This window comes from Lygodium microphyllum, chromosome 5, assembly GCF_053477565.2.
Source record: "Lygodium microphyllum isolate KBCC chromosome 5, Lygodium_microphyllum_v1.1.10, whole genome shotgun sequence".
In the NCBI taxonomy this organism is placed as follows: domain Eukaryota; kingdom Viridiplantae; phylum Streptophyta; class Polypodiopsida; order Schizaeales; family Lygodiaceae; genus Lygodium; species Lygodium microphyllum.
The window spans coordinates 28,804,149-28,818,629 of record NC_141139.1 but is presented as its reverse complement, the minus strand read 5'-3'; the positions used below and the strand labels follow the sequence as shown (position 1 = coordinate 28,818,629).

Sequence of the window (14,481 nt, the reverse complement as noted above, 5' to 3'; positions counted from 1 at the left end):
GCATCACAATAGGAGCTCTCAAAAAACCCATGCTCACATTGCAAAAGTAGGGCTAGATAAGGAGCATATCATGGGGAGTGTGCTAATAGACATGTATGGAAAATGGGGTTATGTTAAAGGTGCATATGAAGGCTTTGCTAAACTACTAATGTCAGACGTTATGTCATGGATTGCCGTACTAAATTCTTATGGTGAAAATCATTAGGTTAGTACTATACAGGCCTTGGAAGTAGGCAGAGATCTACATACTGAAGTATACAATACAAAAAGGTTTGGGACAAAGGGCTTTATGTGGAAAACACACTTGTGGATATGTACAAACAATGCACATTGCTTTCATAAGCACAACTTGTGTTAATAGGATACCGAATTTAAGGGTAGTCTTATGGACTACACTAGTTCCTACATATATGGAATGTTATCATGGTGAGGAAGTATTGAGTTGTTTCAACTAGATTCATCTAGAGAATGTACACATGGATTCCATCACATTAGTTCTTTGCTTAAGTCTTGTTGCATGCTAGGAGCTTTGGAACTACATCAAAAGCTACATAATAGTGAAATGATAGGTAGTGGATTCAAGAGAGACCTTTATAATTGTAGTACTTTGGTGGGAAATTCCCTTTTGGATATGTATCTTGAATGTGGTGCACTTGCAAAATCACACCATGTGTTTGACAAAGTGCCATATCAAAGTACAAACCAATAGTCTGAATTGGCCTCTAGATGTGCTTAACATAGACTCATTAAGCAAGTTTTGAGATGTTCAAATAGGTGCAATTGCAAGGCATGCAAATAGCCTTAGAATGAGGGGAAAATATACATTGTGAAATCTTAGGTAGAGGATTGGAGAGACACCTCTATAATCATAATACTTTGTTGGAAATTACTATTGTGGATCTATTGTATTGAAAGTGGTGTATTTGCAAAATCACATCACGTGTCTGAAAGAGTAGGAGACGAAAGTACAAATGTATACTCTCAGTTGATTTGCAGAATGTACTGCACGTGGACTTATCAAAGAAGTTGTTTCAAACTAATCTAGTTGGAAGATGCATACATGGATTTTCCCATTTTCATCCAAGGCTTGAAGGCATGTATCCCAATAGGAGCTCTCAAAAAACCCATGCTCACATTGAAAAAACAGGGCTAAATTTAAGGAGCATGTTGTGGGGAGTGTGCTAATAGATATGTATGGACAATGGGGTTGTGTTAAAGATGGATATGAAGATTTCAATGAACTACTATTGTGAGATGTTATATCATGGAGTGCAATGAAAAATTCTTATTGTGAAAATCATTTGGTTAGTATGCTTCATCTTGCAATTGTTGGTAAAAGTTACTGCTTCTATATAATCTATGTCTTTGAGCAAGGCTTAGATCTCAACTCCTTCTAGTTTCTTTGAATAATAGATAATTGAAAAGGGAATTTTACAACTTTGATGACACATAATCTAGATGAAAATTTTGCAATTTATCATGTTTGAGGTGGGAAAATGTAATGTGCGTGCCTATCGACTGTCTAAGCATGTTTTTAGCGGTCCATCGAGAGACGAGTCTAAGTGACGCCGCTCAGCACTCCCATAGAATGTCACAAGGTTTGTCGCCTAGGGTTTCTCGAGTCCTGGCTCACAACAAAACGTTCATGACCAAACCCACTAGGATCGACTTGAAATCTGGATTCCTAATGGTCAAGGTCCCCTGACTGCATTCTAGCATTGGGTCATGGAAATCCTATTTTATGTAGAGATACCCAATCTGAAGCAGATCCATGTTGCACTTGGTTCAAAGAGAATGGGAAATGAGAGGGATGTGTCACTCAACCTCCCTACCCGTAGGGCATAGTCCCATTCCGATCCCCTAAAACGGCATGAAGCAAGGTTCTAGCCTAATAATTTCTAAAGGTTGGACATCAGTAAAACCTTGTGAGAAGCCTCCCAGTTTTCTAGGATCACCCTACCATAGGACAGACCTGTCGGGGTTCCACCGACCCGCTTCCCTCAATAGGCATTCTTTAGTTATCTAATTAAGTCCTATCACATTTATGTGTCACATTTAAAATCAGCTTCCTTAATCAAGCCTTTAAAGAACAGGGTTGTTTGCATAACTTATAGCACTAACATGAAAACAGAGCAAACAATCCTTTTGGTAAACAAGTTCCTTAACTTATCTTCAAGTTAATCTTTGTCTCTTACCCATACAAGAGAAATTATATACTCCTTTTGCCTAGTAGAAGTAACTGGTCCAAATCACATGGCACCACAAACTCCATCCTTTATCTAGAATAGGATCTTCCAATGCCATAGATGTTGGGACCATGGCAGTCTTTAACTCTGTTCCGGACTGGCAAGGGGTGTCCAGAGCTCCACCTGACCCACAAGCAACCTAGGAGTGAAACACCATTTTCATGGTTGGCCTTTTCACCACTCAACCTTTGGCCTGTGAATCGAGTAGTGCCCTTTTTGGGTTAATTCATGGTGCGATCTTGGAGATTATCCATCCGTGTTAATTATCATTTCCTTAATTAATCCAATTAAGAATCAAGCACAATCAAGGTAATCAACCTAATATCATCTTCCAAGAAAACATTCCTTTATCCCCATGGCAACTTACTATGCTAATTGTTGCATATGTGGAATATAGTCATGAGGAGGAAGTATTGAGTTATTTCAACTATACCTAGCTAGAGAATCTACCTACTAATGTTGTTACATTTCTTCTTTGCTTAAATCCTTCTCACATGCTAGGAGCCTCAGAACTAGGATAAAATCTACAAAGTGAAATCAAAGGTAGAGGATTTTAGAGAGACTTTTGTTATCCAAGTACTTTGGTAGGATTTGCTCTTTTGAATATGTTTCTTGAATGTGACGCATAGAATCACATCATCTATTTGGTAGAGGGATAGATCAAAATACAAGCTAATGGTTTGAGTTGATTTCTAAATGTGTTCATGAATGTGAACTTAGCACAAGGATTATGGAAACAACCTAAGAACTACATCATTCAAATAGGGTTTGAGGAAGAGTTCCATATCAACATCACACTAGTGGATATGTATGCCAAATGAATCTTGTTCAACAACTATTTAATAATTTATAAGTTAATGATGTTGTCCTTTGGACAGCTCTACTTGCAGCATATACTGAATATTAACTGAATGTATCTAGAAGGTGTATCCCAAGAGATTGTCACATTCATTCACTACTTCCAAGCTTGTGGGAGTATATGAGACTTGGTAGTGGATTAGTGATGACATGCCAAAATTCGGACTCCCAAGATTAAAAAGCCTCAAAATTAGCAATCCACTATTTGACATGTGATGCACATATGACTCTATAACTGAAGAGCAAAAAACATTTCCCAAGCATCTAGCTCAAGATGTAGTCTCATGGACTAGAACTAGGGAAAGATCCACATGTTGAAGTATGCAGAAATGGTTGGGATTATATCATCTATAATGTACTAAATATGCCAAAACCATAGGGTTTATAGTTTGATTACACCATATAGATGCTACAAAGTACTACTTGAAGGATTATTTACATGTGGGTTTACTTAATTCCTATAGAAGCTTTAGCATTATAGGGGCCTTGGTAGTAGGCAAAGATCTACATAGTGAAGTATACAACACAAAAGGATTGGGACAAGGGGTTTATGTGGAAAACATACTTGTGGATATATATAGGCAATGCACATTACTTTTAGAAACACAACCTGTGTTAATAGGATACCAATTTCAAGGGTAGTGTTATGGACTACACTAATTGCCACATATATGGAATGTGGTCATGATGAGGAAGCATTGAGTTGTTTCAACAAATTCATCTAGAGAATGCACATGTGGATATTATCACATCAATTCCTTGCTTAAAGGCTTGTTGCATGCTAGGAGCTTTAGAACTACGGCAAAAGCTACATGGTGAAATGATAGGTAGGAGATTGGAGAGAGACCTCTATAATTGCAATACTTTGGTGTGAATTGCTCTCTTGGATATGAATATTGAATGTGGTGCACTTGCAAAATCACATGTGTTTGAGAGAGTGCAATATGAAAGTACAAACCAATACTCTGAATTGACTTCTAAATGTGCTCAACATGGACTCATTTAGAAAGTTTTGAGATGTTTACATAGGTGCAATTGCAAGGCATGCAAGCAACCTTAGAATGAGGGAAAAATCTTCAGAGTGAAATCATAAGTAGAGGATTGGAGAGACATCTCTTCAAAGTGGTATATTTGTAGAATCACACCATGTGTGTGTGATGAAAGTAGGAGGGAAGGTAACGCCTTGCAATAGTCTATTAGCACACTCCCCATAACATGGTCCTTATCTAACCCTACTTTTGCACTATAAGCATGGATTTTTTGAGATGTTTCAAGATCTCTTATTGTGATAGATGCTTTCAAGCCTTGGATAATAATGGCAAAACCCATGTATGCATCTTCCAGTAAGATTAGTTTGAGACAACTCAAATCTTGCTTGATAGATCCATGTGCAATACATTTACTAATCAATTGAGACCATGGGTTTGTATGGACAACGGGGTTGTGTTAAAGATGAAAGTGAAGATTTTAATAAACTACTACTTTGAGATCTTGTATCATGGACTGCAATAATAAATTCTTAAGGTGAAAATCATGAGGTTAGTATGCTTCATCTTGGAGTTGTTGGTAAAAGCAAGCACATGATGGTGTTTAAGTTTCTTGGATCTACAAATGAGTTTCTATTGGTTAAGCAATATCCCTTCCTTGTGTAGGATCTTTTCCTTGGAGCCAAAACTCTCCATCTCAAAAAATGATGCTCTCTCAAATGTGACACTAAGCAACCCCACTAACCCAAATGTTTGCTCATTCACATTTATATCTCATTGTAGACCATACGACCAAGATGCCAAAAACCTTCATGACATGTGTTCACATCTAACTGCCAAACCAACTAATGCAAGACAATTTAGAGTAGATAAAATGTGGACTCAAGAGTAGACACAAAAGTGCAATGCATGGACCCAAATGTGATGGCAAGCAACCCCATTGAGCCAAACCTCTATGTATTCATATTTCTACCTCATTGCAAATCATACACCAAGATGCTAGCATCCTTCATATATTCAGGAATGACATCTATTCAGAAATGACGATTAGACAAAGTGAAGCAAGACAAGCCAGAATAGATAAAAAGTGGAATCAAGCACAAACATGGGAAAATAGGTATTGCTAGCCATACCACTATTTGTTGCTCTCCTTGGAAATGTAAGGTATAAGTACAATTATTACATTTATTCATTGCCCACCCTATTGCAACTAAATATTCTATTGTGATTTAGCACTAGATGAAGTGTACTCTCCTTTTCCATGCTATAAATCGGACTATACTCTCCTTTTGGATCCTATAATCAATGAGTGTTTAAGACAACCACAAAAATGTATGGATGCAATTGTGATAGAAAGCAGCCCTATTGAGGCTAAAAATGTCCTCGTGATAAGTCCACGTTCATGAACACATTTAGAATCTAGTCAAACCATGAGTTTGTATTTTGATCTAGCACTCTACCAAACACATGACATGATTTTGTGTACCACATTCAAGAAACATATCCAAAATAGTTATTCCTACCAAAGTACTCGAATTATAGAGATCTCTCTAGAATCCTCTCCCTATGATTTCACTTTGTAGCTTTTGCCTTGGTTCTAAGGCTCCTAGCATGTGAGAAGGCTTTGAGCAAAGAAGAAAGGTAATAGCATCCATAGGTAAATTCTCCAACTATGTGTAGTTGAAATAGCTCAATACTTCATCATCATGACCACATTTCGCATATGCAACAATTAGCATAGTCCATAATACTATCCCTTGACTTGGTATCCTATTAACACATGATATGCTTCTAAACGTAATATGTATTGCATGTACATACCCACAATTGCGTTTTCCACATAAAGCTCTTTATCCCAACCATTTTTGCATACTTTAACATGTAGATCTTTCCCTAATTCTAGTCAACGAGACTATATCTTCAACTAGATGCTCGATAAATGTTTTTTGCTCTTCAGTTATAGAGCTATATGTGCAACACATGTCAATTAGTGCATTGGTCATTCTGAGGCTTTCCAATCCTAGCAATCAAATTTTGGCATGTCATCACTAGCACACTTCCAAGTCTCCTAAAGTTCCACAAGCTTAAAAGTGGCAAAAAATGTTACAACCTCTCAAGATACACCTTTTAGCTACATTCAATTGAAATAGTTGAGAACTTCTTCACAATGGTCATGCTCAATATATGTTGCAAGTAGAGTTGTCCAAAGGACAACATCCTTAACTTATAAACTACTATACAATTGGCGTGCTTTTGTGAACAAGTTTCTTTTGGCATACATATGCACTAATGTGATGTTTTGATATGGAACTCTTGCTCCAATCTTTTTTGAATAATGTACTTCTAAGGTTGTTTCGATATTCCTCGTGCTAAGTCCACATTTCATTTAGAAATCAACTCAAACCATGAGTTTGTATTTTGATCTAGCACTCTACCAAATACATGATGTGATGTTGTGCACCACATTGAAGAAAAGTATCCAAAAGAGCAATTCCTACCAAAGACCTCGGATTACAGAGGTTTCTCTAGAATCCTCCACCTTTGATTTCACTCTATAACTTTTTCATTGGCTCTAAGGCTCCTAGCATGTGAGAATGCTTTAATCAAAGAAGAAACGTAATAGCATCCATAGGTAGATTCTCTAGCTAGGTGTAGTTGAAATAGCTCAATACTTCCTTGTTCATGTCCACATTCCATAGATGCAACAATTATCATAGTCCATAATAATATGCCTTGACTTGGTATCCTATTAACACATGTTGTGCTTCTAAAAGCAGCCTTATTGCATGTGCATACGTTCTAGATGGTTTAATCAAACTATATTCTATTTCTAGATGCTATAATGTACATGTGGATATATAATAATATAGTTTCATTTCTAAATGCTATATGGTGTAATCAAACTATAATCCCTATGGTTGGGCAAGCTTTCAAGTAGTAAACATATGTGATAGCATTTGTAGGCAATCCTTCAAAAGCTACATGTGTTAGTGGAAAAATAGCCTTATTGTGAGATGTATACACTTCTTTTTCTACAAGGACAAAAAGGCTCATGAAAGACCATCTTTCTAGATGTTCTAGTTGTTAACATTCTTCCAAATGGATGTCATGGGAGCCAAATTTCAAATAAAGTCCCTTTAGAATTAATTGACTATATGACCAAGGAAAGATGAATCTCTTATTGTAGAACACTTTTCAAGAACCCAATCTCAAGAGTTATGTATTTTGTATACCATTGCAATGCTAGATAAAATATTATCATTTACAAAGATAAGAGGATACTAGTTACAAAGACCAATTAGATATGAATCACTTAGTCAATGTTGCAAATGCATAGTAATCTATTCACACTACTGAGAACACATTGAGCTTGAAGTGATACATGTCTATAATGGATTATCAAGGCATTTTCCCACCTCAAACATGATAAATTGCAAAATTTCCATCTAGATTATTTGTCATCCAATTTGCAAAATTCCCTTCTCAATTATCTATCATCCAAAGAAACTAAAGAGAGTTAAGATCCAAGCCTTGCTCAAAGACATGGATATAGAGAGAGTAAGTTTTACCAACAACTCCAAGATGAATCATATTAACCTCATGATTTTCACCATAAGAATTGATTATTCCAGTCCATGATATAACATCTCACATTACTAGTTTATTGAAATCTTCACATTCATGTTTAACATAGCCCCATTTCCATATATGTCTATTAGCACACTCCCCACAACATGCTCCTTCTCTAGCCCTACTTTTGTAATGGGAGCATGGATATTTTGAGATGTTTCAAGAGCTCCTAATGTGATTCATGCTTTCAAGATTTGAATAAGAATGGGAAAACCCATGTATGCATCTTCCAACTAGATTAGTCAGAAACAACTCAAATCTTCCTCAATAAGTCTAGATACAATACATTCAACAATCAACTGAGACCATGGATTTGTACTTTCATCTCACACTCTCTTAGAGACACGGTGTGATTCTGTAAATACACTACTTTCAATATACAAATCTAGAAGAGTAATTTTGAACACCATTATAGAGGTGTCTCTCTAATCCTCTATTTATGACTTCACTATGTAGATTTTTCCCTCATTCTAAGGCTGCTTGCATGCCTTGCAACTACACCCATTTGAACATCTCAAAACTTCCTTAATGAGTGCATGTTGAGCACATCTAGAGGTCAATTCAAAGTATTGGTTTGTACTTTTATATATGGCACCACATTCAATGATACATATTCAAATTCCCACCAAATACTGCAATTATAGAGGTCTCTCTTGAATCCGCCACCTATCATTTCACTATGTAGCTTTTGCCATAGTTCTAAAGCGCATGCAAGAAGCCTTTAATCAAAGAACTAATGTGATGGTATCCATGTGTGCATTCTCTAGATGAATCTGGTTGAAACAAGTCAATACTTCCTCATCATGACCACATTCCATATATGCAACAATTAGCATAGTCCATAACATTAACCTTAAACTTGGTATCCTATTAATACATGTTGTGCTTCGGAAAGCAATGTGCATTGCTCGTCCATATCCACAAGTTTTTTTTCCACATAGATCCCTTTGTCCCAACCCTTTTTGTTTTGTATACTTCACAATGTAGATCTCTACCTACTTCCAAGGCCCCTATAGTACTAATGCTTGTATAGCAATAACAAGAGAGTAAATCCACATGTATATAGTCCAACTGAATTTTTTGGAAACACATTAGAATCCCTTTGTTAATCTATTTTCAGCATGTTCTTCAATCATTATAGTCCATGAAATGGCATCATGAGTTAGAAGCTACTCAAATGTTTTTTTCTCTTTTGTTTATAGAGCCACATCTTTCATACATGTCAATTGATGCATTATGCATTGTGAGGTTTTCCAATACTCCTAATTCAATTTTTGCATGTAATTTTCATCCCACTTCTAAGGCTCCAATTTCCCACAGGCTTTCAAGAACAGAATGAATGTGACAACATCTTCATGCACACCTTTCAGTTGCATGTAATTGAAACAACTAAAGACTTCTTCACAATGGTCATGATCAACATATGTTGCAAATAGAGCTATCCAAAGGATAGCATCCTTAACTTTGTAGGCTGTCAAACAACTAGTGCACTTCTAATTCAAATAGCTTGCATGCATTTACAAGCATGTTGCATTTGGCATGCATATCCACTAGTATGGTGTTTATATGGAACTTGGCTACAAGCCTTCTTGAATGGTATTTGCATGTGGTTCTTGACTTGTTTCCACAATTTGTATGGTTGCACAAGATTTCAAGCAATAAACATATGTGACAGCATTTGTAGGCGATCTCGAGGTAGATGTGTCAATGGTAACAATATCCTCGTTGTTTAATGTACATATTTCTCTTTCTATAAGGATAGAGAAGGCTCATGACCAAGGTCATCTTGATGAAAGTTATAGATGTTAACATTCCTCCAAATCGATGGCACGGGAGCCTAATGTCCAATGAAGTCCATTTACATTCAACTACCTTAGCAAGAAAAACTAGACCTCTTACTATATAGCCTTTTTAAAACCCAATCTAAAGAGATGTATGGTATGTACGCCAAAATAATGCCAAACACAGTAGTATCATTTACAAAAGGAAATGAGATACTAATCACAAAAGCCAGAGATATTTGAATCACTTAGCCAATATAGAACAAATACATAGTAAGATAATGCATAGTAAGGTGCTCCCACTAACATGAAGGCTTTCACCTTGAAGTGATACATCTCTACAAGGGAATATTGAGATCTTTTCCCACATCAAACTCAATAAGTTGTAGAATTCCCTTATGGATTATTTGTCATCTGAAGTTGGAGAATTCCCTTCTTAATTATTTGTCATCTAAAGAAGTTATAAGAAGGATGAGGATCCAAGCCTTTCTCACAAGACATGGATACATAAGGAGTAACTTAATCGGCTTCAAGATGAATGAGGCAATGATGCCAATCATGGTGGTCGCGTGCACGAGTTCAACCTCTTAGCATTGTTTGTAAAACCCCAAAGAGGAATGGACAACTTAGGCTCCTTCTTGGGGGTCTCTACCCACATTGAACATCATAACTTCAAGAAAAACCATCAAGAATTATACCCTATGTTGTAGTAAAATAAATGGGAGCCTATTCTCTTTAATGAACATTGTTCATCATTCATATGAGTTTTTTTAGTATAATCTTATTGGCTCCTTTCTATCCCACTTTAAAATCTTAGAACACTTTAACTTTATAACAAGCTTGTGAATTGTGTGCTCCTTCCTCTTCCCATTTTTGAGAAGGGTCTTCTGAGATTTGAAGAGATTGAAAAATCAAACAATCTTGACAATTCCTAATTTGTGATGTAGAATAACCCAAACGGATCAACATGATCTAAAATGTATTTCAACTTATGGACGCATTCATATACTGATATCAAATAGAGCCCCATTATTTGGATAGTTGTTAGCATAGTCTAGAAGACAAAGTAGGGCACTTACTCCATTGGGAAACTTTGTAATGCACACCAAAAGAGATTTGTGATCACTTGTACGAGCGGCAAGGGGTAGGCTCAATCTCTTGGATGGTCAAGATGGAAGACATGACTTATATTCATAGTCTCATTCATAGTGCACAATATTGAGAGAGAGAGAGAGAGAGAGAGAGAGAGAGAGAGAGAGAGAGAGAGTCCAAATGGTGCTTCTGATCTCTATGTTAACATTTCTTTCCTTATTTACTATGACCCTACACAAACAAACTACTAGATAGAGAGATCTCAATAAAAAATGTGATTACAAGCCCAAGCAATATCACTACATGTGCTACAAGCTTCTCCAACCAACTGATTTTTCAATTAAATTACGTGAATTTGCATAATCGTGTTCTAGTTCCAGGTTTTAACTTTTTTCCAACTTGTGAATGGTGTTCTAAAACTCTTGCAAAATAGTTTTGAACGGAACCTTGGTTTTTTTGTCAACACTGGCCTACCGAGAGAATCTTGCGAACGTTCTAACAAGATTACGTAGGTATAAAATAGGATGAAAACACATGTAATAAAGAGTAGTACGCATGGCATTAGTCAAAGAAAAAGAACGCTATATTTAAGGAAGTCCATGCCAAAATTCATCAGAACTACAATCTCTGCATCCCGAATATTAGTCAATCATGCTCGGAACAAGGTACATGAAATGAACATTGCTGCCTGTTTCGGGGGGTTGGGGGCAACTACTCGATCAAGGCCGTATTTCGGACGTAGCTGTGGTGGTGGGAATGCTCACTAAGGATGGGCCACCGGGGGTATCATTGTAGTCGCAGTAGTCGTTGGGCACCGCCCTCGCTGCTAATGCGATTCTTGGTGTGAGCTCTGCCGGGATAGTCCATGCCTCGATAGAGCTCGCCGTCCATCATGCAGCAATCGCTCACGATATCCGACTCCCCTAACGACGACGTCACACCTGCACGTTCTGGCGCCAATCGATCAACCATAATACCATGCCAATGTGCCATACCAAAGCAGTATCAGTAAGTACAGAAACACAAAGTTTCATACCAAAGCGGTACATATCTTCGGTCTGTCATTGTGGAGAAACGAGCCATCGACGTTAATTATTCATTCGCTATTTCCCTAGGGTAACTGACGCCTTAATTGTCGGTTACGGAGAAACGAGCGATGATTATCCATTCTAATTTCTCACTTATTAATAATTATTAACAAAACGTCTGATGAAGGTTCTTAACCTTAGCTATCAGCATTAAACGAAGGTTCCCTCCAGCTAATGCCTCTAATCCTTGACCTCACACAAGAGAAATTCCTAGTGAAGTATCGTGATTAAAAAGATTTTTCGAAACCCCCTCAAATCCCCTACCTATAATCTCATTATGAAAAATTTTCTATGGTTTTAAGACTCCTTGCATACCTTCCATATTTGTTTAAACATCTCAAGTCCTAGTTGGTATGTCCATGTTTAGCACATTTAACAATCAGTGAAGATCGTATGTGTGCCCTTTGATCTAGTACTCTCTTAAACACATGGTATGATTTTGCAAGTGCACTGAAATATGAGAAGGATTGAAGCTTGCACGAGAGAGCTATGACGGGAGAGCAAGAGCAAGAGAGAGAGAGACTCACAATGTGAGAATTCCAACAGTCACAATCTGTGTCTGGCTTTCCCTTTATTCACCTATCCCACTAAAAGATAAAGAATAAAGTGACGGTGATAGGCACCCGCCGCCTGTAGTGTGCAGGCGAAGGTACTGTTAGTGTAGTAATACAAGGGTAGCTAGGTGAAGGCACCTTTACTCCCAACAATCTCCCACTTTAAGGCGAATCCGCCCCAATGAGGAGTGAAAAAGAAAAAGAAAAGATAGTACAACATGTACACATGTACAACAAGATAAGAAAATACGTCATCTCATCCCACAACTATCAATCTCCTAAGGAAGGCAAAGCGCTCCATAGAGAGGCCTTTGGTGAGCAAATATGCAGGATTCTGGTCAATCGAGATCTTGACAAGGTTAACAAACTTGTCCTCAATGAACCCACATATGAAGGGATACCTCACCTCAATGTGTTTTGTCTTCGCATGAAAGACCAGATTCTTGGCTAAGTGAATAGCACTCATAAAATCTAAATGCAGTGTAGGGATAGCATCAATACCAAGGTCATGAACCAAACGGCCTAACCATATAGCCTCCTTATAAGCCTTAGTGGTAGCTGCAATGTACTCAGTCTTATGGTGGAAAGAGCCGTACACTTCTATAGAGACAGCACCTCCAGCATAGGTGAACACAGCTAGAAGTGGACTTCCTACTATCTGCATGGCTTGCATAATCAGAGTCAATGTATCCCATGACTCCTGTATCCTGGCTACCATAGCATATGCACATATCTGCAGTGCCCTTCAGGTACCTCATGATACCCTTCACGGCATCCCAAACTTATTGCGCGAGTTGCCATGTGACTTGGATCGAGATTTCTGCAAATCACATCCACGACCATTACCACGGCCATTCTTTACATTTCTATCATGCCGGCCTCTAAAGTTGTCAAAGCATGAGACACACGAGAGGCATCCAAATTCTTACAGTTTATCTCTTCCTAGAAGAGAGTTCTCAACATCAAATAGCTTCAGAGTAGTGGCAGAAGCACATAAGGCAATGCAGAACACATCCCAAGTCTCATTAAAAGTTCCAAGCAAGAACAACGGAGTGACATCCTATTTAAAATCAATACCCTACAAAACCAAGTTCTTAAGAATAGCTTGAAATTGGCTTAGATGAGCTAATAGGGTTACATTCTCTTTCATGCGAAGATCCATAAGTTGTTTAACCTAATATAATTGACTTACAAGACTTTGCTTGTCATAGAGGTTCTTGATCTTATCCCAAAGCTGCCAAGCACTCTATTGTTCATTAACCACATTGTAATGCACCTGTTCAGTAAGAGACAAGATGAGGGTGGACTTGCATAACTCCTCAAGCTCCATCCATTTGTCTCATTAGTTAGGCTACTCTCCACTTAGCCTTAGTGGCTTTATCTACAATTTTTGCACCAATACTTGCCAAACTTGGCTCTTCCAATAGGCTATTTGTACCATCAAGCTTACTGATGTTGAAGATAGCACTATCAATAGAAGAAGATGCCATACTGCAAGCTAAACAATGTAGACAGTTCAAAACCGCTTCTTGTAAACTACAGAAAATGATTAAAAATTTACCAAAACCAAGGCAAAATGGCAAGAAACGAGTATTTAATGATGTTTTCCACCAAGTACCATCAAAATCACATCAAACCAAGATGATTTAGCATGAAAAATACATCACAGTCCGAAGATATATGCTTGTTGTAATAATTTGCAGCAGTATACAATGGAGCTGACAGTAGGCAAAAAACAATATTCCGAGTCAATCACTGACTGTCAATGCAAAACCAGCATCAAGCCGACATCAACAAGCGTGTAACGGTCAAACTAACATGATCCAACACCCAAGAATGTCAGACAAAGTCTGTTAGTAAAGCAGTACACCCCCCAATCAGTAGGGCAAAATGAACAAACCACTACCAAGACCTAACATAAGTTAGTGTCTGCTTAGTGAATACAAAGCTGAATCAGCCCAAGTACATCTATAGAGACCAAGGCATATCAACCATATATCATCCACAAGGAGATCCTAGTCTCAAGTATCCAAAAGCTCAATATGCATAATCCACATTGCTCAATGTCTGATAAGCATACAAAGACACTCCACTCCCACTAGCACAAAAGGCGTAAGTGTCAAACCAATAAGCTCAAATAAAGCATGTAAGAGCACCAGTGATGGAGTATCCAAGATCATACATCAGTAAGATATACAGAGCATATGAGTGGTCAAGTATCCAATGATAGCATCCAATGTCATGAA

At 37.6% G+C, this 14,481-nt stretch overlaps 1 long non-coding RNA gene across 1 annotated transcript; it reads right to left on the bottom strand.

Annotated features, from left to right (window-relative positions):
• Positions 1-11,179: 11,179 nt before the first annotated feature.
• LOC148035645 (uncharacterized) lies at positions 11,180-11,651 on the bottom strand. The gene is made up of 2 exons (XR_015690993.1): positions 11,630-11,651; positions 11,180-11,534 (listed from the first exon to the last, which is right to left on the bottom strand). It is a non-coding gene; the product is annotated as an uncharacterized LOC148035645 (long non-coding RNA).
• Between the last annotated feature and the right edge of the window lie 2,830 nt (positions 11,652-14,481).